General features: G+C 37.1%; 1 protein-coding gene across 3 annotated transcripts in view; it reads right to left on the bottom strand.

The window, feature by feature from the left end:
- The window catches only part of FIGN (fidgetin, microtubule severing factor), a 105,790-nt gene that overhangs the window by 9,899 nt on the left and 71,746 nt on the right, over positions 1–24,145 (bottom strand). The window lies entirely within an intron of this gene.

Here is a 24,145-nt window from a genome sequence, read left to right as displayed (position 1 = left end):
AACAAAGCAGTATAAGCTGCTTGGTTTATTGTAGGCACATACACACGGAGCCGCATTTTTTGCCAATTCAGTAGGGGGTTCCTTGTTAGTTCAAAAAAATATAGGTAATGCCAGATTTCTCAAAATAATTAAATAAGACTCAGTACATTTTAAATACTCTGAGTGCTGATTTATTGTTAACATACAAGGCATCCAACTGCTCTGTCCTCTCTCATCACTGTTTCAGTTTTATATTTTAACCAATATAAAAATATGAGACACAGCTGACAGATCACATCTAGGATACCTCTCTTATTTGGTACTGAACACCTAGTTAGCACAGTATAATGCACCCTGCGCAGAACAATATGACACAGACATAGCAGGTCATTCCATAATCCAACTCTCATCTAAAGTGGTCCACGACAGTTTCAAATCTGCTTCGTGGAGTGCAGCAAAGCAATCTCCCAGGCAGCGCTCCGTCGCTTTCATCACACAAAGCCTACAACTCGGTATGAATTACAACTGGCTCCTTTCTGCCTCTCAGTTCTGTTGTTGAGGCTCTGGAAAAAAAAACAAGCATGACTTGTCTGTCGGTCTCTTGCTTGCTCGCTCTTCCCCTCCACCCCCGCCTCACAGCCTCCAGGGTACAAAGAAAGAGGGTTAAAAGAAAAAAAAGATGAAGAAAATGAAAAAGCAATGAAGCCAAGTCCCTAAAAGTTCTGTGGCTTCCACAGCTGGCTACAAAAAAACCCCTAAACCATCAATTAAAAAAAAGCAAGCAAATGTCATTTTAAAGCAATTAATCTTTTAAATAACATGATGTGAATTATGCCCCCTCCTCGTAATCCACCGCGTGCAGTAAGACCAATTTACAAGCGTTAAGATAACCCCCTCCAACTCATACCTATGCATGGTAGACACATTGCTGATTTTTGTACAGCTGTATCAAATAGACCTCCTTAATCTCTCTCGTATTACCAAAAGTGATTTTTGCAAACAGTCTTGTGCCCTCTGGCACAGATTCCCTGATACAGAGGAGGCCTAGTCGAAATGAAGCATCTGTGGCACTAGCTCCCCTCTGAATTACTGCAGTCTATTTTGACAGCTTCTACCCCCTCCTGTTTTTCTCCCCAACCCCTTTAGCTCTTCATTGCCTGACTCTGGCATCTGACATGGCCAGCTTAGCCTCACTGAGCTAAACCTAACACAGCACACAGTTTGGTAACAGAATGGCATGTTTATTCCCTTCTGACTCCCTCTTCCTTGTTTGCAAAACCACTGCACCAGACACTGGAAGTTAATTAGCAGGATGATGCTGTGCTAATTGTGTTAATTTACAAGGTTTTAGTCAAAGAGAATCATGCCAGGGCTGGCACTGCTGTCATGCTTCCGACTTAATGATTAAGAAATACTGAAAACAAGGTGGGAAGGATTGCAGTAATTACACAATAAATGAATAAAGCAACAGATTCATTTGCAATTATATTTTATTGCAGTTGCACTCATTTGCATTTGGATTCGTCATTTTTATTTTTGGATTCATGTATTTGCAAATCACCAAATCATTTAAATTTAGCCTGAAAACTGCAAAGTACCTCTAATTGAGCCTTATATTTTATCAGTACAAGTACTGCAAATCTCAGTACACGTGAGCATGCCATTGATTACTTGTGGATTTTTTTTTTTCCTGAGCGTTCTCTTTCTCTCTCATTTTTCAAACACTTTGACAACTTGAGAAAAAAGTCTGTTAACAATTATACAGTTATCCTATAAAAGTTAATTCAGAGAAGTGCTTTTGACAAATGCAGCTTTGAGACTGAGTTTTTGGCAGATTTATTTCTTTCATTTAGCATTAATATAATATTTTTTGCTAATTGTTTCTGATGTTTCAACCACTGCCTTTCAGAGGGAGTAAATATATCATGAAATTGGGTGAAATTATAGAAAGCATGCTCATATGAAAAAAATGCAATTTTAATGAGAAACTATCAGAAGCTTTTCAGAAATCATACTTTGTTAAATTCAGCCGGAAATCTGAAGAGCAAGTAACCAAGAGCCAATTGCAAGTAATCAGTATCTAAAATTCTTCTAGTGTCATGAGATTTACTTCAAGCTTTTTAAAAAGAAAAGAATATTAATGTTCCTGTAACGCAGAACTGCCTAACAGACATACAAGTTCATTACCCCTATTAAAAAAAAAAAAAAAAAAAAAAAGCCAAACAAAACAAACAGAGAAACAAAACTTAGCCCTGTTCTACAATATTGGGCTTATTAGGTTACCAAAACACTGAAAGCTTCTGTTACAGAGATGTAGCAGAACTTGAGCAGATTGATGTTTCACTAGGTACTAATGAACAGATACCATGAGAAAGACTCTTCGCAAAGAATACACTAAAGCAGCAGTGAAACTTTTGAGAAAGAAAGTAAAATAGGAATGCATGGAGCAGAGAATCTGGCTGGGCTGGTACCTGCACTGTAGTTAATGAATATGTTTTTGGCACATTGCCTTTAATGGCTTGTAAAAGGAAGACTATTCAATTTAAAGAGATGAAAGCATGCACTAGGTCGGAGCACAACAACATATACCATACACTATCCACTTAGCAAGCTTTTCAAAATACCTTTCACAAATACTTTAAAAATTTCATCAGTTGGTATTTTTTATTTAGAATGGATCATATGCTTTTAAAATAAAATAATTCTTTCTAGTCACAGTGGGGAGATGTATTTAGGTGGTGTAAAAATTCAATTCTTTGAATTTTATTTGTATAGATTAATTTATTTTCCTTATTATGAGGCTGAAAAGAATGTCAGAAAATCTGAATTATCCATTATAAGAGGAGAGGGGAAATCACATCATCAGCATTCTTTATTTGGAATAATTGCTAGATAGACCAGTAGTTTCACATTGTCATGGTATCTTTGGATATGCTCACTGCACAATAATTGAAAGTTTATTTATTGATGCATATTAAATACCAATGCATTTAACAAAGGCTGTAAAGGCAGGATTAGGCTTTGATTAGATAAGCTTAAGAGAACAGGACTTATTCTCATCCCATGAAACATGAGCATTTATTCCAGCACATTGCAATCATTAGTGTTATTTGGAAGCATAGGTTAATAGTTAACCATAAGCATATTTTTTGCATTAGTAAGCAGTGAAGAAATCTGTATTTACATGGAGTCCACTGGAATGGTCTGGACTGGGGGACACAAAGAGCCATTTTCTCAATTTGATATTAATCAAAAAAGCAGAAAACTTTTGTTAGATTTTACTCCTTTTGTTAATAGTTCAATAATTGTTTGACAAAAGACAAATGTCTGATTTGGGAGAAGAAAAAAGAATAAATTGTAGTTTATTTTAATTATGCAAACATTCCCCCCCCCCCCCCAATTGCTTAATGTTTGCAGCCACTTCCTCTCCATATTTTACATTGTATTTTATTAGTTGCTGTTTGCTTGAGCTGATACACCTTCCTGCATTTCTTTTGTTAGGAATTAAAATGCTGATATAAACATCTAAAATCAGGTAAATAAGGGCATAGGGCATGCATGTTTAGAGGTTTGTTTGTTTTTTTTTTTTTTCATGTAATTTAAACTCTGACATAAACCACGGTCCTGCAGATAGTGTATCTACTTAACAACTTACCGAAAATCCAGAAGCACTGCAAGGCTGAATGTATTTTTAAAAAAAATCTTTGCTAACTTAGGAATCCTCTGAGCTATCGACATTTTTGAACTGTGTAAACTGTGCTGGTATGGGCTGTAAAAGGCAAAAGGAAAGGATTCTGTTCTTTAAGTACAGGTATGTACTTATCAGAGAATTGCTTTTAAGATAAATTTAATACATTATATAGGAGAGGCAGTGTAGGCTTTTTTAGCAGTATCTATTTTTCCTTGTCCTGACAGCCCTGCTATACATCCCTCCTCCATAATTTTTCCAGCTGGATCTATCTGAATTACATTTTAAGTAATTATAGTCAACAATTTCATTATTCAATTACTTTGAACCAAGTGTTTGACCATTTTTTTTCCCTTCTAATTTTGTGCACTTAGCCCGAAAATGTAAAATCTAATACATAATACTTCATCAGTTTCATATACAATAATTCCATATGGCAGAAATCCACTTATATGTTCAGATTTATGAATTAAAATAAACAAAACAAAAAAAGAAAAAATGCCAGAGTTAGGAAAAAATAACATTGTAATCTGAATGCAAAAAGGAACAAGCAATGTTCTACACATCTTGGATGTCCAGCAGGGCCCAATCCTGCTGGGAGCTCAAATGAGTTTGTGCACACAAAGAACCCTCCTCCACTGGTGCCCTCAGTATCAAGTCAAACTGCTCAGCCCCTTCCAGGATTATATCTGTTACAGAAGATAAAAAAATAAATAACTAGTCTTCCTTTCAATTTAAATAGAAGGGTTTCTGTTGAAAACAGGCATGGAAAAGTCCAGAAATACTAGCTAGGACCACACCAGGTAAAAATACAACCAAAGATTTATGGTGTCCCACAGACAAATCCGAACAATGATGATCACCTTCCAGCTAACCAACTTGGTTAGCAACGATGTTGCTTTAGACAAAGGACACTGGGACTTCAGTAAACCTCTCATCTATTCACATCTCTAATAAAATAATCAAGCTAAAATTAAATCATAAGCAGCTGTGGTTTTCTGAAGATACTGGCAGAGGTTGCATTGCACTTCCAGAGATGCTGGGGAACAAAACCTAAATGACATAGAGCTACTGTGCACAAGGAGCTAGAGACAGGGCAGCACACCAACCTTCCCAACCAGCTACCAGTTTCAGTTTGGAGCAGAGGCCTCCAACCATTCCTTCAACATACCTGAGGCAAAAGAAGATAATTCTTCTCCTGTTGTGGTCTCTCTATTCCTGCCCTGTTCGTCCCTGCAGTGCCTTAGGTCCTATCTAGCACAGGTCTGCAGGTTCCTTTGTAAACACCAGTAGCTCAAGCAGGTTCTTAACTTTAGGCATATGGTTAAATATGATCTGAGCAACTGCTTAATGTGCTGTTGAAAAGGGGTAGACTGTACCAGGGGCAAACAAGTAAATGAGATACTTCTGATAACTGTCCGTAACAGACTTGTAGGAGCACACTGTTGTTGCAAGGTAGGAAACAGCTCCAAAACCACAGCTCTGAGTACCACCGGCCGCCTTCTTCCCTCTAGACTTGCAAGTGGATGTGAACTTCATCACTCTGGATTGCTTACACATTTAGCCAAAGACTCCAAAAGCTGTCCCTGCCCACTGAACTGCTACTCTCACCCCTGTCTCCAATTATTCAAGACATTGAGGATTTACACAATGGACCATAATGATTTTAGCCAAGGGATTGCTTCTTGTGGACATGCAGATATCAGCTCTGCCAAAACAGCTATCAACTTAAATAGGCACTTCACTGGGAACGTGCCAGGACTCCTCAAACCTCATACTTCAGTGAGAGCCAAAGGTGTTAGTACCTTGAGGATCAGGCCCTAAATCCACATTTTAAAATCCTTCTTAAACATGGGACAGAACTGAATAAATGAGTCATGCCATAACCACTGTTTGAGACATAGGACACACAACTCCCTGGGTTTGTAGTAAATCTGATAGCATTTTATAAGACTGTATACTGTCATATGTCGCATAATAATAAAAATTAATTCAAGATAAAACATTTCTTTTGCACTCCATTTTTTATTAATAAGCATAATTTCAGCTGTTTGAAGATAGCGCAACTGATCTCTCTTAATTGGAAACAGGAGGGATTTTGAAGAGTGGATTGAACTAATTATGTTTTGCAGGAAAAAAAAAAGGGGGGGGGGAAGAAAATGATTCCCACATTTATTTTCTAATTACTCAGTGAAGACCTCTGCTCCAGTCCATGAGGAACTCCTTTGACGTCAAAGGCCTCGGTGGGAGGATGAGCCTCCAACTGAGCTGCCCAGCTGCATGGGCCCAACTTCGGAAGCTTTTTTTCAGTAAGTGGCAGCCACAAACTCATGAAAACAGGCCTGGAAAGTGCTCTCAGCATTTTCTTGGTAGGGGTCTGTTCTTCCTCTTATTAGATACAGCCTATGCATGCCATGTGCATCAGTGGGAGCAAGCTGTTGGCAGGGTATTTACAATATGATTCCCATCTAGCAGGGATAGTGAAAAGACTTCAATCTTTAAAACAAAACACTTAAATCATGAGTAATATTGATGATCACATATATGTCAACAGCACTTAAAGATAAAAGTAGTAAGAAAAACACAACATGTTTCAGGAGAGCCTGGACCGGTTAAAAATGAGATTCCAGACATGGAATCTCAAACTAATACATCCCAATTATCTAATTTCAATACTGTCAAACGATTATTCCTTTTAAATCACACTGTCACACCTCACAACAGCAAACTGCAATACGTTTACAGCAAAGGAGTTCTCTCCCTCCAAGCCCCCTCCCTCCCTGCCATTTACATAAAGCAGTGCCTTTGATAGTCACAAAGACATTTCTGGCTAAACAGCCTTTAGCAGATCCATCAGCTTCAAAGGCCTTAAGAAACCGAAATAAGGAGAAATAATAGCCAAGCAAGCAAAGGGAAACTAGGGCCAGAGATGACACTATCATACTTTGCCAGCAGACGCAGGTTGGATCCGCAGGCCGACAAAGCAGCCGCCCACAGATGTGGATGACAGGGACTGTAGCTATTAGTTAGGCACTCCACGGGACCTCCCAGGATGCTGCCCACCTCGGAGGTATGGGTTTCTCTGCAGCAGCAGTCCTTAAGCACAAAAACATTTGCAGTTCAGGGCTCCATCCTTGCAGCGTAATCACATTGATACACTATCATTGTGTACCATGAGGAAAATCATTTATGCACGTACGTATCAGAACCCTTCTATGTAAAGAATTGGTCATATTTGTGATTAATTGTAGTTCATCTTTAAAATATTTTACTATATCAGTCTGCCCTCACTGCACTCATTTGCTCATAACACTTTTCTAAACCAACTAGAAAACACACTAATGAAGACAGTAATTGCAATGAGTTTTCTTTTAGCCTATTATAATGCTTCCTCTTCCCAGGCTTTACATTTTTAAGCTGTTTCTGTCAAGTACCTCCAAGCAGTACCATGCCTTTAAAGAAGCTAGCATATTTTTTCAATGCCAAATGAGTAAGACCATAATAATTTCTGAAGGAATACTCAGAAGAACAGTAACTCTAAACAACAGTAAGCATAATTTATAAAAAAGAATTAAAAAATCACTTTTTGTAGTCCACTGAATACACACTTATAGCTATAATGTATTTTTAAAAGATTTAATATACCACCTAGTCTGCAATTTATGCCTATATAAACATGAGAATCAATATAACTACTGCAGGATAACTGTCGTGATTCTGAGAATTAAAATATTCCCATGATAAAATACAGTCATAAATGAATATGGAGTTTGGCCACTTGGCACAAGTATTTATGCATATTTGCAAATGCAAAATAGTTTAGACCTGGAGCATGATTGTGCTCCCACTGAAGTACGCTTTACTTCATGTCTCCAATAAACCCAACCAAAGCTTTTAGAAGTGCAGCAATATGCATACTCTCTTTCTAAGCAACAAAATAGCAGAAGTAGCCTTTGCCTTGGTTCCCCTTCCAGAAGTGGAGTTTGAGGCACATTTACCTTGAAAGAGCATAACACAAATCCTTAAAAGCAGAGCAGATAAAATACACTCACTGCTTTATCGTGTTTCTCACGTAATCAACTGCAGCAGGTGAAACACAGAACCCTGAACTTGTTTTTTAGCAAGTAAGTGAGAGGAAAAAGGAATGAATTTTCAGCACTAGGGAGCCTCATATAGAACATTCAGATCCTGACCTAAACTCTTCCAGGAAAAAAAATTAATACCCCAAAATTATAATTTTCAAATTTTGGATTCTCCTATTTTTTCCATTACTGTTGCTAATCATGATTCAGTAAATTGTTTCCTTTTACAGGATTTTTTTTCTTTCACACTTAGAATTGTTGCTTTGGTTCTTCACTGTAAATAAAGCATTTTTAAAACCTTTTTTTCATGTATCTTAAATCCATTAAGACAATTTCCTTCTTAAGCTCACTTCCTTTTGCCAAATGAAGATCATCAGGACATACCACACGTGTCCATAGGGACAGCAGAGCTAATGAATATGTATGTTTCATGTCACAACAGAGCACTCCCCTTGTTCTGCAGTATCGACCTTCTCTTATGTGAGTAAATAACAGGTGAGCACTTGCGCATGAGGATAAATGGGGTTAAAACTGCCATAAAGGGACATACTTTATTTGAACAAGGTGGGCGCACAATAAATAAAGATTTAAGTGATGCTGAATTATTTTTTATATCATGCTGTTCCAAAATGTTAGAAAATAATCTTGCTCTAAAACACAAGACCAAGTTACATAGCAAGAGTTATTTAAAATGTATTTCCTTCCAATTATCAGCAGCAGCACTCTGTATAAATTCCACTACATTATATTTTTTATATATTTTTCAGTCATCATACTTTAAAAAAAAATAGGTATGTATGTATTTCATAGCTTTATGTATAGCAAGAGAAGGTTAATGCCAGGGATTTATCTAACCAGCCCTATTCGCCTTACAAATATGAAGGCAAAGATCAATTTCAGTAAGTTTCAAATAACTGTAGTCAGGTTTGACCCATTACACTCACTAACAAGAGTGAAAAAGCAAATTTATATGGGCCAATAACACAATGCTCCAGCCTGTAACCAGGAATACTGCTTTCCTTTTAAAGCGCTCATTCCAAAACCTACCAACATAGGAAAGGTATGAACTTTACTGCTTTACTGAGATTAGAGTACGTCTGCTAATTAGCTCAATGAGAACAAATACTGATTAAATGTATATATAGAAGTAATCTGATACTCAAGAAAAAAAATCCTTCTTAAGATGACTCCACAGTGTACCAAGCTTTCACAAAATTTGTTTATGTTATTTATGCATTTCGCTTTTTGGCAATCTGCACATTAATTTTTAATGAAATAGTAAAGAGACGTGGCGTCTCGCACTTCGATAAAAATATTCTATAGCCAGGACTGGGTGACATAGTGCATTAATTCAGTGTCCTTCACTCCCGGGACCTGCGTATAATTTAGTCCAGCCTGAAGAAAATAACTTTGATCTGAAGGCTGTGGAAAAAGCTACATATGAAATGAGTTTTGGTCGGTTTAGTGTTGTTTCTTATATACAAGACAACATATGAAGATAAACTGCTTTAGAATGCTCCTGACGTGGCCCAGGATTAAGAGCAGGGAGCTCTTAGCAGAGCTCATCCACTCTCTCCCTTTTCCCCATCATACCAGACACACACCACACACATTTCTCTCTACTATAAGCATCAGAGCGGCTAGCGCTGGCATACACTGTCTTTCCAAAGAGCATATCCCACGTAAAAGGATTGTATTATCAACTCATATACTTATTTGGTCTCTCCATTAAAAACAAACAAACAAACAAACAAACAAACGTCTATATTTGAACATGAGAGATGACATTGTAAGAAGGGGTGATGTTATCACAGGGAACCTGAGATTTCGTCCCCAAGGTAGGGAACACCTTAGTTAAGTCATCAGAACTGTACTAATCACGCTCTTAGGGAAAACAGAGCTCCAGCACGGCTCCTTTCCGGGCTTAGCTGCGCGAGCAGCTGACCCTTCCTTTCCTTCCTGCTCCCCCCAAAGCAGAGAAACAAGATTAAAAGCAGAAGCATAACCAAAGAACTGACATCCCAGAAACACTAAGCTGAGCTAAATCTTTTCCCCACTTAAAACTTTTGATTATTGTAGTCCACAAATTCCAAAGATTCTTTCTTGTGCATTCAATAGAATTTATCTGAATTAACTACTGAAAAATGGAATATAGCCCATTTTTTGCATGCTCGTGGTTTGGGACTTACTGTATTGTTTCCCAAGTGTCTGAAAGGAACTATATAGATTGTTCAGTTAGCTTGACAAATTATCCAGGGGATGGGGGGAGGAAGAACAGGGAATTTTCTATAGACAAACATAGAAATCTCTCTCTCTCTATATGCATATACATTTATATATTTTACACACACAGAGGCACCAGAGAGAGAATGTCTTAACTGAGAAGTTTAACTCTGTGTATGCTGATATTTTTGCCATATTCCCGGAAAGAGTGGGAAAGAAAAGAAACTAACTCCTCATGTTATATGTTGGTTCTCCTTTCTCAAAAAGAGCCAAGTTCATCCTGCAACAGGAAAAGTTGAGCCATGTCCTGAAACACACGGTATGTCATGGAGAAGGTGCACAGGCATTTCAAGGGACAGAAAAGAATAACGCGCTGGCTCTAAAAACAGAAAGAAATGATAGAGCCCAGCTGATAAAATGTCACATTCCTTTGCAGCTATCACACAAATTCAGCCTTTTCTGTAAACAACCTTCAAGAGACAACAAAAATCTAAACCATGTGATGATCATATCAATAACTAGCTTAGCACTGTTGATAGCTTAAATAACAATAAACTGTGTTATTTTTCCTGTAATTTTGTCCATAGTGTTATTGCATACGTAGTCACCTAATGATGAAATAGTTTTAAAATTTGCTTCAGGGTACAGAAGTCAAGCTCCACTGATTAGCATCTCAAAGCACACTACAGGCACACATTTGTATAGCTGAATAATAGCACTTGTGTTTGTATGATGTTGTAAAAAACAAAAAAAATGCACAATTTTACTTGATGTTTGATGATGCACACTGATGAAAGTCCTTTCTCTCACAAAATATACAATATATCACAGCTAACTGTAAGAATTTCAAAGGCAAGGTAGAAAGGTAACATCACCAAAAAAACCAAAAAGGGGTTTTGGTGTCCATACGAGATGCCTAGACCCTGAGGTTCATGGGCTTGATTCTCCTGTCACTTCTCTGGTTTGAAGGCACAAGAACTACTGAAGTTTACAATTTATTGTGAAGGAGATAAATGTGCCCCACTTTTTACTTTATGATTTTCTTTTTAGGCAACAATTATTCAGCAGTTAATTACATAAACGATATTTTGTTCACCAGCATTTGGGTTTTGTGCCACATGTTTAATAAAAACTCATCACAGAAAATATTTCATTCAAATCCAGACAGAGAGCTCTGATATTTGCTGCACTAGCTCGGTTTCTGATTTATTTCCTATGTCTAATAAGGTGGCTTTCAAACTTTATCGAATGTGAACCTTCCTAAGATTTGCTGTAAACCGACTGGACAGAAGTCTGATTTCAGCCACGGTCTGAGACCGCAGTCCAACATACCACCTTCAGCAGCACCTCATCGTCCGTGTGTGTCCCCCTTCTGTTGTTTCTCCAGTCCTAATTTATTACAAGGTTTTAGTTATAAAACTCTCCATTCAATTTTGTGTTAAATAGTATTATAAAAGGGCATCCACATGAATTTAGTATTAAAAACACTATCAACAGGAACATTAGGATTTTACTAAATATTCAGCAACTATCAGCTTAAACTCTTTTTTCTGTTAACACTTTTCATTCAGAACGTGTAAGATACAGGAATGACTTAAAAGAAAACTTAACATTAATACAGTTAAACACACTTACCATCAAAAATTAAGTTCATAAACTAACAAATATTCACTGAAGTATTTGATACCAGTAATATAAATTTATTAAGATTTGTTTGTACTTTGGAAAAATTTTTTAGAAGTTAAAAAAAAAAACAAAACAGGTTGAATTATGAGGTACTGTGAAAGCTGTGAGAGTTTCGTGATTGCAAAAAGACATTTAGATTTACAGATAACAATTGAAAGGTGCATTGCACTAATCAGAGGAATGCATAACCTCTGCAAAGCAGATAGGAGTGAATAATTTTAATTTTCTCTCTTCTTACGGCTTTATATTCTTAAGCAACAGAAGAAGAGGAAACCTAAATATGACCCTATTTAGATATATTAACTGAAAAGCCTTTGTAGAATTTTTAAGCAAACAGGATTGTGCTTCCAACGCTGCCCATCTAGTTTTCCAGTGTGTTAAATTGAACGGCTACTTGGACAGCTCTCTATTCATTACTGAACTGTGGAAAAGAAACACAGAGGTAGCATTTTCCTTTTGAACCATCTAATGCCTCGTAGTCAGATTCCAAAGCAGCAAGGAGAGATTTCTTTTTTTTTTTTTTCCTAGACAAGCTGTCGTAATTGAAATGAAGTCTAATCAGACTCATTACTGTTTTCAGCAATTTGCACCACCAAAGATGCTTATTAGGTAACAGTGTTTAATAAACCGCTCTTTAGAAAACTACCAGTAATGAGCTCTTAACAGCCAATCTTTAGCGTGAATGTAATGTGAAAAGTGTTCCTAGCGCTGAATAGATTTTCACATTTAGTAGTGTCATAATTAAGCTCAAGGAATTGGTAGCTGTGATGATAGATTTACTGCAATATAGACTTTTTTTCCCCCTGAAAATGTATTTGAAAATACTTGGGGTTCAATAATATTTCCAGAGCAAATTTTAAAACTACTTAAAAGACTGTGCTAGACTGGATTAGCCTTGTAAATGGCACTTAATCAGAGAGTATTTGGGGAATGCAGAGAGTACTGTAAGTTGGGTATCATCTACCAAGCATGCATAAAGTTAATTCCACCTAGCTTTGTTTGACTGCTTTTCCATTAATTAACAATTTCCAGTCATTAATATACAAATAATAAATGTTGTTGTCACCAGCTGAATGATAATGACCAAAAATGGCCAATAAAAAGAGATAGTTGAAGAAATACTTGTCAGTTCTCCTTCCACAGTAACAGCTGAAAATGCTTGAGAAAAAAATAGAGCAAACTGGTTGGTTTCAAAATAACATTATGGATGTATAATATAAGTATATATTTAGGCATATACACAAGTATACAATAACATTTTTCTTGCACATACCATCAACCCCTAGTACCTACTTAGCACCAAAAAAACAAAGTTCCTAATGTAAAGAACACCACAGCTCTGAAAATATAACATTGTGACATATATTATTCATAAAACACAGCCATCAGCAAGAAATAAGTTTTCATCAATAGAAAGTTCAATTTAACTAGACATACACCTCGCTGCACTAGTCATATCAATACTACTACCTAACAAATGCTGAAAGAGGCAAAAAAGAAAATAAATTGCATGTATAAGCTCTAGCTAATTAAATATCCAGAGCGAATCTTGAAGAATAGCTATCGTTCTCTCACCAGATTGATTTAGGCCTGACATAATATTTAAAGTTGTCAATAAGATATGACCAAGACTACTTTTTTGTCTCCCCCTAGGAGAAATACATAGGGATGCAAATGTTTTACTTACTAGAGATTCTGCTGGAGAAGGTTTGGGTCGGTGGCCAAGACTTTGGAAAGAAGCACATAAAGATGAGTAATCAATAATGAAACTACCAACAAAATGATGAAGACTAACTCTCTTGAACTGAGATTTTTATATCAGAATTCCATCTTAAGATGTTAAGAAGAGTTCCTTTACTGAATGAGTGCTCTCATTACATCTTTTGTATGCCCCAGCCCCCAAACTTCAGTAATCCTAAATGCAGCCTCTAAGCCTCCATATCTGTTTGCAGCTTTCTGAATCAATAGGACTATGAGAACTGAGACTACCAATTTAATGCCAGTTTCATTTGATTTTGTGGTATGTGCTTCTTTGCACTGCAAAGTGGAAAAAGGAAAAAAAAAACCAAACGCCAAAAAACAACCCCACACCCAGAACTCATTCCCAGATGGGTTTTTGTAGCTTTCAGATCAAAATATCTTCCAGTTTCTTAAGTCTGAACTGAATTTGTACTCAGATCCAACATTTTTAGTGCTGCTGCTTACCCTATCACGCAATTCCAAACTCTGCACCTTTAAGTGACACACTTAGCTTCTGCTCTCTGTAAAATAACATGACATAAAAACCTATAAAATAAAATAACAGAGACTCCACAGCTGCTTTGGACTGCCTCCTCTTGTACTCCTGAATAATGCATTAAACTTCACATCATTTGTGAGTGACAACTTGATGCTCTAAGATACATAATATGCATTTTGTACTGTTGATTTTACTAAGCGCAGATGCTCTGAAGCATCAATTGCTCATCAATAAGTCCTTCAATATCATACATTATGATATTTTTAGTAGTCTAAAACTGAGGTTGACGGAAATGTAGCATCCACAGGAGGTATCTTAGGCATCATTATAAAACTATGGTCACCATCCTTTTTTACTTCTAATGTAAGATTAAAGCAGGGGGGAACCTTCGGTGTATTCCTTCTGTATCCTAGCGCTACCACAAAAAAAAAAAAAAAATCACTTTTCAGCCTCAGATCCTTCAGTATTGTATCAAGCCTACAAAACACCAGTCTGCTCACCTAAGATGCTGACCCCAAACAATGCCTGACTTTCAACAGAAATTGAGACTCTTCCTTCTGATATCTCTAGGCCTGCTTAGCCTGATCACAAAAGCCTTCTTTATCAGAATCTTAGAGGAGTTTCCATTGAAGAACTAGGACCTGCCAAATTTTACACTACTTACAGGCTGCTACCCTGAGATGGAGTGTCACATATACAGGAGTACAGAGTAGCATAAGAAATTGCAAAAGTGTAGGAAGTCAAAGAAGGAGATGAAGCTACAGAGGCAGGTGAAACTCAAGGCAGAATTTGCCCCAGAACACTGTGGATCAGTGAGAAGGAGCAATAGCATCCTAAAAAAAGGACAGTGAGAAGAACCTTTAAGATCCATGTTGAAGGTAAGGTGCTGCCATCAGCCAGTGCCTCCGTGGTGTCAGGGGGTGAGGACTCCCCACAGGGGCATGGCCGAGCAGGGGGACACAGCTCTAGTGGTAACGTATGCTGTTATTGAAACCTAAGGTGAGCCCTGCAGTGGCTCGTCTTGGGACAACTCCACCAAAAGACAGCATAAACAGCTGAAACTGGAGTCCACGTGAAATCTATTGCACCTTCTACAGCGGCATAGACATTATTTTCTTCTCCATCAGTGAAATTCCAGCATTATAGCCCAGCCTTCTCCCAGACAGGACCCAGCATCAATCACAGTTTGCCCTTCAGCAAAAGGTACCATAAACAATCCATAGGGTGCCTTTGAGTACAGAACACCTCAGATTTCTCTCTTCTCTTGTTTATGGCAATTTTATTTAGATTTTTTTGTGAGGTAGACAGCAGCTTGGATGAAATACCATATAAAATTGTTTCACTTGGTGTTCTGCATTTTTTGTTTGTTGGCTTTTTTAAAAAACCACCCCCCCAAAAAAACCCAAAATAAACTTAATTGTTCCAAAGAGAAGCAACCACTTGTCTGAATGATTGCACACAAACCACCTCTGCGGACTGCCGAGGTTACTGTTCTATTATGACACATTTACAAAAGCTACATAATAGATGAGTTGCAGCAGATGAGAACATTTGTCCAACAGAACTGGAATCCTTTGTATTATGGCAGACAATATTCCCTGCACTTCAGATTGGTTTAGACACACAGACTTGCCTAGTAGGTCTGTCTTTAAAGGAAGAGCAGTCTAGTACACAACTTCCCTGACTGAAATTGCTTATGGAAATATCTCCTTATAAAATGAAGGAGGCAAAAGGAACAATACCAGGTCCTATATAATACAGTTGTGGGTTTGTCTGGGGGATGGGGGTTAATAAAGAAAATGCACATGTGAGTGAGGAAAACATCCACGGCCTTTGGAGGGATTGGGGTGAGCATAGCAGAATCTAGCAGTCCTTGACTTTTACTTTATTTTTCATAGAGTCTATTTTCTGCTTTTCTGCTGTAGAGCTTTCTATTTATTTTAACATAACTCTGTATCTTTGTCATTAAACAATCAAGTTCTAATAAAAAACATAATGCAAACAGCCAGTTGTGTAATGAAAAACAACACAGGGTTGAAGGAGGGTTCCGGCCTGGTCTCAGCAGCAGATTAGCTTATGCCCTGCAGCGTGAGATGGGAAATATGTTCCTCACTATTACAGTTTTGATTCCGTATTTGTATTTTATATGGATTTTTAAAGAGACACAATATAAAGCTTTGGTTTAGAGAATCTCACTCTCTCTCTTTATATATGTGTATGTATGTATAACTGTACACATATATTTCCCCTCCCAGACAAGGAAGGGGTGATGTTTGTTTCTAGCGATGGCACAGTGTCTAGTCTCGAATCTAGCAGAGAGAAAAAGCACACAAACAGAAAAACCATGTTTTGGACTATCCCAATACAGACTATATCAACTGCAATCCCAAATACGTGTCCTTTCGAGAAATTCTAAATGACCCTTTTTTCAGCAACCATCCAACTGCGCTGCAGTGTACTGCGAGATTATTTCTGCCTAGAGAACAACATAGTTTTATTCATAAAAAGGTAAAGCCCATTCAGTTAATTGCTTTTTATACTCAATAAATGTTAACAGTTTATTCACTGGCAGCAAGCCAGGAGATCTCCTCCAATAGACACAGATCTTTCAGATGCATCTTTCCTCCTGTATCCAACATAGATGATCTCCTTCTCCCTTTCCCCAGTTCTTTACGTGCATTTCTGCACCATCCTCTATCTCAAACTTAGAGCTGCGCCAAATCAAGAGCAGCAGTGCTAAAGGGTGGTCAGAAAATAGGACAGCAAAGATATTTGAAGATAACAAAGCAGGATTCTGTTCCTACCACCTATCAAGCATGTTTCTGGTTTCTTCATGTACTGAAGGCCACGTTGGGTGATTGCCACTCACTTTAGGAATTTAACTCTTCAGATACAGCACAGCCCTTCAACACGCTTACCCCCAACGGCTTGTGAAATTCATGTGGAGAGATCCCATCTCAGTTTATGTCAGCCCACTTGCTGAGTGGCAGGTGAATACCTAACCCACTATACTAATATATGGGGTTAGCTGTTCTGAAGATATACCTAGTACTGTGAATAAAGAGTAAAGTAGGCAGTAGGAACAAGGAAATCACATTTATGAGGACTTTAGAAACTTTAGCCCACAAAAGACAGGAAAATGAGGCAGAACCTTTATATTCAAGTACTCGCTAAGTACTTTCTACAGTTAAGGAAGGCTTAAATTTGTCCATGTCCATGGGAAGTTTTCATTAGTTGTTTGGATTTTTTTTTTTTTTAACTTCATGTTATTTTCATTAGGCACAAAATTATTTAGGCTCGTTATGATACAAAGATCTTGTGCCACCTTTTCAAGAATACATTCAAAACATTTTAAATAAATATCCTATATCTGTTTTAACGAAAAATGCCTTGGGCTGTATCCATGTCTTGTTCATTCTATGTATTTAACAGAGAGTTTGCCATGACTGAACTAAAAGGTACCTGATAACAAATGGTTAGAGGGCACAGGCTGATATTTAAGAGGTAAGGTTGCACCAAGGTAGCTTTGATGGGCCATTTTGTATTGAGGATAACCAGAAATGACATTTCTTAAAAAGGTCTGGATTGCTAAAGAGGAGAAATGCCCTAAATGCATCAATGAAAACTGCTGCTGAGCATGACTGCTTTTTTTAATATTTTGACTATTTTCAAAGGAAAGACAGTCATGCTACAAATGTTTTTTCAATAAATCTCTGGCGAGTACTGGGCACTTCCAAGATCAGTTACACAGCATACTCTTAAAATGATTAAACTGTCTTGCACAGCTCTTTAAATGATAGACTGCTCAGAAAAAGCACTAGTGCCCCACAAATTAGGAATTGTAGCAGTAGTTGATAAGCTAGAATGAGCTCTGGGCCATTTTAGGACACACCTCACCCTCATTACTGAGCTGCCCCTCTTGGAAAAATTCTTCCCCTTGTGTAAGGTCATTCAACTAGATTAAAATATCTCACTGTAACGTTACCTCTTTATAACATCTCAAATACTTGGGTATAGAAGTGCTCGTTATGGGATGAACAATGAGCTTACTTTTATATGCACTGCATAAAGATACTACCTGTATGATTTAGTTGAAAAAGAAAATTTAATCTATATTTCTGGGGTAGCTCTATCTAAAGCCACAAGTTGCTATGACAGAATTTAAATTGTTTGAACAGTTCCCCTGCTCCCTTCTTCATGTTGTTATTAATGTCTATAATTTAGGCCTCTGTGTTGCTAACATGCATGTGGATATCTCAGTAGTCATACGAGTAAAGCTGCATAATTAGGCACTGGTATAATTTGTAGCCTCGAACTCTCTCCCACTTCCCTTTCCCGATGCTCCTTGAAGAGACTGTGATTTATGTTGGTGGCAGATCATGCCACTGTTACTCACAGAAATACCCTTTGCCTGAGATTTCTTTGAAATTAGTGACAAAAATTAAACCTCCTCGCAGTCACCAAGGATAGGGACATACCACCCCAACCCCTCCGCCACCCACACGTGGGAGGAGTATGATTGTGTTGCTGGGATGGGAATTTGGGCAGGTGACCAAATGGTTAACTATGCTTATCCTTTCATCCTCCAAACTGACAGAGACTTCTTTAAATTCCCAGAACTCCTTTTACAGAATCTCCGTTTGACAATTTCTAAACGTGCCCCAATGTGTTCACCGAGTTCATCTCTATTAACAGGAAATGAAACTGAAGTAAAGAGGAGCATTTCGTGTTGACTGCAAGCATTTCAGGTTTCATGGCAGACCGTGTCTTCCAAGTGCCTTTCACATGGAAGAGATAATGTGTGCAAAGAAAAACAAAATTGTAGGTTTAGTAATGTCAAAATCTGATTTATGCCAAAATAGGGATGTCAACAATAGCAGAATAACTGACAAGTGTTAAATTACCCAAAGTAGTAAATTCTGTAATTATTTACCTCTCTGGCACATGATCCTTAACAACCTCCAGACCTAAAAGGAACAGCAGGAACCACACACATTTTGAAATTCAGCATTTTTTCTTATTTTTGAGAAACAACTTTTTGGCCCAATTTTTTTTTTTTTTTTAAATACAACTAAGTGCCACCAACAGCATTTCAAATAAAACATCCGCAGCAAGCCCCACAGCTGAATGTGCTGGGAGCTGAGTATACAGTCATCTGCAAATGGACAACTTTAATTCGATTCCTGGCACCACTGGCCACGCTGAGAATTCTTCTATCTCCTCACACCAGGGGTTTGCTCTTTTAAGCATTGCTCCCTGAAGGGAAGGAAAAACTAGAGAAAGAGGATTTCCAGTGACCCTGCACAGATGAATGAATGTGTCAATGGTGAATATTGGTTCAGCTTTGAAATAGGGAATCCTGCAGTGGTTTCTCTGCTTCATCCCCACTACTGAGTTCCACTGTGGACTTCAATGCGTAGGAGGCCTTTAGGGGACATATAATAAATGAAAAAAAAAAAAAAAAAAAAAAAGGGGTGGGGGAGAAATCAATAAAATGGTTTAAGAATAATAGAAAGGCATTTTTCTAACTATAACCTTTAAATTATTTCTTAGATAGTTTTCTCAGAGATGTGCATCTCTTTGGCCTAGCTGGTTACAGAAATTGGTTTTAAAAAAGCTTAAATAAATAAGGGGTCCTTACCAGATAGCCAACATTAAAGGCCAGTGTGCTCTTTCAGCACATTTTTAATTTTGATGGGTTTTCATTTGTCCACTTGTTTGTTTCTGGTGTAAAGATGATGTAAAAACAGTTGTGAAATCGTGAAATTGTTAAAGCGCTCTCTGTTTCAGTGTGAGCTTATTCCTTCATTTATGACTGATTTCACAGCAAAAATGGTAACACGCACAAACCAAACAGGGAAGGGAAAGATGCCTCTTCTCACTGCATAACCCTCCTTTCTCACCTACATAACCCTCCTATAACTCAGGTAAACATAAGAACGTTTGTCTAAGCAGTAGTAGAATACACATTTACTTCTACAAGCTTTTTAGTTCATTTTCATTCAACTACTATCAATCAATCTCACCGTGGCACAATATAATTTCCTAATCATGCCAATATTCATGCTTTTATCTCTTTTTAAATCCAAAGAACATATATTTCAATAAGATGGAAGTCTAATTATTTAAATATGATGTATAATAACACTTCTCTCAGGCCGTTTCTTTTATGAGTTTTAGTTCCTTAAAATTGCCATATAATTTAAACTCTATAGCAAAATTTATATAAAAGAAAAACACAAGCTTCCAGTAAATAAGGCTGAATTGTTAAATACCCAGTAAGTGCTGCTTTTTCCTCCCTTATGTCTACAATAGTTCTATTTGTTTCTAAGAGCAAAACCAACATATTCAAAGTGAAACGTACTACTTCTCAACATGTTAAGAAACACAGAAGAGCAAGTGCGTCTTTTTTTCTTTTACATGTGATAACTTCAACACATAGGAAAACAAAAAACAAAAAAACAAACAAAAAACCCCAGCAACTCTGCACAGGTTTCTATACCTTTGAAAATGAGGTTGGCAGTCAATTGCTTTCTATAGCTGAACGCATGCTCTTTAAATATAATAATTTTATGCAAACTAAAGGTTCTTATTATATAATTGCTAACAAAATATTTACATCTACCTCCATTTTAATGTTGCTGAGAATTAAAAAAAAAAATAATGGATATATAAAGGGACATATATTGGACAATTTCAGTCATTAATATAATATGGAGATACTGAATATTTTTGGATACTCGGGGCTATCAGCTGTAAGTTTCACAGACATCATGAGATATGATCCTGTTTCAGCTAAGAACGAACTTGGGTAATCGGATTTATATAGTCTACAGCATTTCCTAAGGACGCTGCCTGGGATTTGCCTCTTTTTAAATAGTTGAGATGTTAACGTTCTTTTAAGACTATTTTTTAAATACCGAGAAACATCTTCAGGAAGAGCTGTGCTGATTTCCAATTATGTAAAAATTAATTTGTTTAATCAAGCTACAAGAAGGACGAGAAGTTGAACTGGAAAAATTCCATCACATTAAGTAAAGGATTATTACTCACAAGAAATATTTTCAATGTCAGACAGACTTGCAGCCAGAAACTAACTATACTTCTTACAAAGAACTCTATGTGCCTGTCTCTCCTGCCTGACGAGTTTTTCAGAGCCCTCCAAAACACCACCAAAATGAACTTCAAATACAGTGTTGACTTGCTTTTTAATTTCATTTGCTTTAATCACAGCCAAAGAGATTTCCAGGACTAAGGCTTAAATAAATAGAGTTACCTTTTATAAATGTGTATTTTCTTTTACATGGTGTTTGCACTGGAAAAGGAAAGGAGTTTCCTGACAAGTTGCTCTGCCTCTGGTCTCAGGATTGTCTAATAAATAAGGATATTAGTTCATCTGGCCCACTCTCAGCAAGATGATAATAAATGTTTCCCTTTTAAAAAACATTTGGAGACTTGTAAAAAAAAAAGGCTTAATGTTTTTATGTTGTCATAATGCATTAAATCTTTTCATTTTAGTATTCATGATCATTATCAAGTAAATTCTTTTGAAAAAAAGGGAACAAAATTTTAGCATAGTTTTGGGATGATAGTGGTACAGATGAGAATTGCTCCCATAACCTCCTTCTGAACGGTGTTATATGCAAAATAATCCAAAATGAGTTGCTTTCCAGTCCCTTACAGACTACTTGACATCCACTGCTCAAGTGTTTCAAACCTGCAGTTGCTGACTCTAATAGTGCACAGATGGAACAATATTTATTCTGTCAGTAGAAACTAATTAGGATGACACTATCTCTGAACATTAAACTAGAAGAAAAAAAAAAAAGAAAAAAAAAATCACACTTTACACAGTGTGGCACATGATCTGTGAGTTTACAAATAAAAGCTATAAATTTTAATATATTTCTGTTACATGGGAGGTGTGACCATCTTTGCTGTTGCTGCCGCACACAGTAGCCAGAGATGGGCTTGCAGAGGCATATCTGGATTTGTGTACAAATGCCCGCATCTTTACTGTTAATCCACTTTGCGTCAGAAACTGCATCCCAACAACTTCCACTCTGCAAGAAGAGCAAGTCAGACTTGCAAATTATTTCACATTATTCTTCAGTCAGCCACACTGCCCCTGTCACCCAGACGTCACCCCCTCTCAGCCTGCAGTCCTCCAGGTCCTAGCTGTGCCAATGCCACAAGCTGGGCAGAATCGAACTCAAGTCAGGGAGGTGGCCAGTCCCACCATTCTGCTTCTCTCCCTTAACTCCATTGCAGGCATTATGAAGTTGGCTGCCCTTTAGAATAAATGATCCCATTTGATAAATCATCAAGTCTGATATATATATATATATATATATGCAACCTCCATCCAAGGACTGGCTCACAGCTGCTGGAGACTCAAGATCAGACACGTGACCTCAACACACAAACTAGTGATTTTCAAAACCTCACTAGGGATCTAAATCTGCATCTTTTGGTGCCTGAGTACCTTTAAAAGTCTTCTGATGTTCATGAGCTTGAATAAACTCGTTCACAAATGCTTAATGCTGTGAAGGCCTACATGGTACAGCTCAAATTGACAAGATTAAAAACACAGCGTAGAGCATGGTAGTTTGCTATTGGACTCAACTATTGGTTCAATTGTCTTTCAGCACTGTTCCCTTTAAATAAATGCACATGTCAGGAGAGAATCGGGTTTGGTGTGCATACGTATCCATGTAGATCCACCATCCTAACATCTTACTCTATAATAACTAACCTTTGTAGGGAAAAAAGAAAGAAGTATATGCTTTAAGCAATGTTGACTTTTGTAATTTGGAATGGCAAATTAATTGAGACCGAAAAAAACAGAGGAAAAAAGAATAACAACTGCCCACAGTTAAGCAAGTGTTAACATTTTAGAAGTAATGCATCATAAAAAAAGTTATCCCAATAATTATTGTTCTGCTAATACAAGGTAAACTGGGCAGAAACAGAACTGCCTGAGAAGGTGAGATCTCAAAGGCTTGTCTGTGCAGTGGCATGATCCATCCCTTAGAGGTGTTTAAAAAAATACATTTGGAAGTGATACTTTCCACATTGGTAGTGTTCTTTACTTAGCGTCTCTCGGCAACCAGGAATATGCTGGTGCAGAAATTCTCTTTGACCCCATCCATATTACACAGAAAGTAATGATAATGAATATTCTTTTCATAAACTAGATGGAATAGTTAAACAAACACTTCTGCAACATTTCCAGCTATAGCCACTAGTCTAATAAAGGATATTATCTATGTCTACAAATCTGGCTTTTCTCAGATCAATGAGACTAATTCTGAAATTTAATTATTTTAATCTGAAAACATATTTTAGAGAACTTTATAAACTGGGATACTAAATATGCTCCATAAGCTTTGTTTATTTATTGATATTCATGTCAAACTGCAAAGGCTACTAAACTGCAATCTTACATTTTTAAATTTTTTTTTTCAAACTTAATTCAAACACAGGGCACAACTTAATGAGTAAACCTGTAAAAAATGATGAAGTGCATCTGACTTCTGACTGATGATAATATCTTCTGTGGATGCCAGATAGTATCTCTACTGAAACCATACCTTGGCTGGACAATAAAGCTGGAAGTTACTCAAGTGTATTGTAGCCAACTGTCAGATTTAAAAACAGTCACAACATACTATTAGTGGCATTCAGCCAATCTCTTAAGGAACACAGTGACCCGAACTTTATTCTGAAAACTCTGTTTGAAAGCAAATCTATTCCCTAAAGTAATTTTCAGCACTGCTTAAAAAGCTTAGAAAAATCAGATTAGAGTAAACCAGGTTATGTAGATGTTATGAGAATGTAACTTCTAAAAATAACTTTATGGATCAATTCAAGTAAAATTCAAATACAAAGATCTCACCTTTCACACAGCCCTGCACTTCTATAATTCTGGTCCCAAACTATCAGATTGATACAGTCTCTATAGTTAGTATAGTGTTGAGAAAGCCTGGGATATAAAACAACTCCTGTGCATTGAAGATTTATGCCTTGAGAGGCTTATGTGAACACATTACATACAGTATCTGATAGAACTGCTGCACTGCATGCTGTATTTTTGAAATGACTATGGATGCCTAAGAAAAAAATTAATATTCTCTCAAATAAACAGGTACACATATGTATTACTATAATCTGTAACAGGGCATAAATTTCCTTCCATTTATTTAATGCAGTATTCCCATCATCGCTGTAAACTTCCATGAGAAATAA

This window comes from Aquila chrysaetos, chromosome 6, assembly GCF_900496995.4.
Source record: "Aquila chrysaetos chrysaetos chromosome 6, bAquChr1.4, whole genome shotgun sequence".
NCBI classification, from domain to species: Eukaryota; Metazoa; Chordata; class Aves; order Accipitriformes; family Accipitridae; genus Aquila; species Aquila chrysaetos.
Note: the sequence above shows the minus strand (reverse complement) of the source record. Positions and strands in the feature narration are given on the sequence as shown.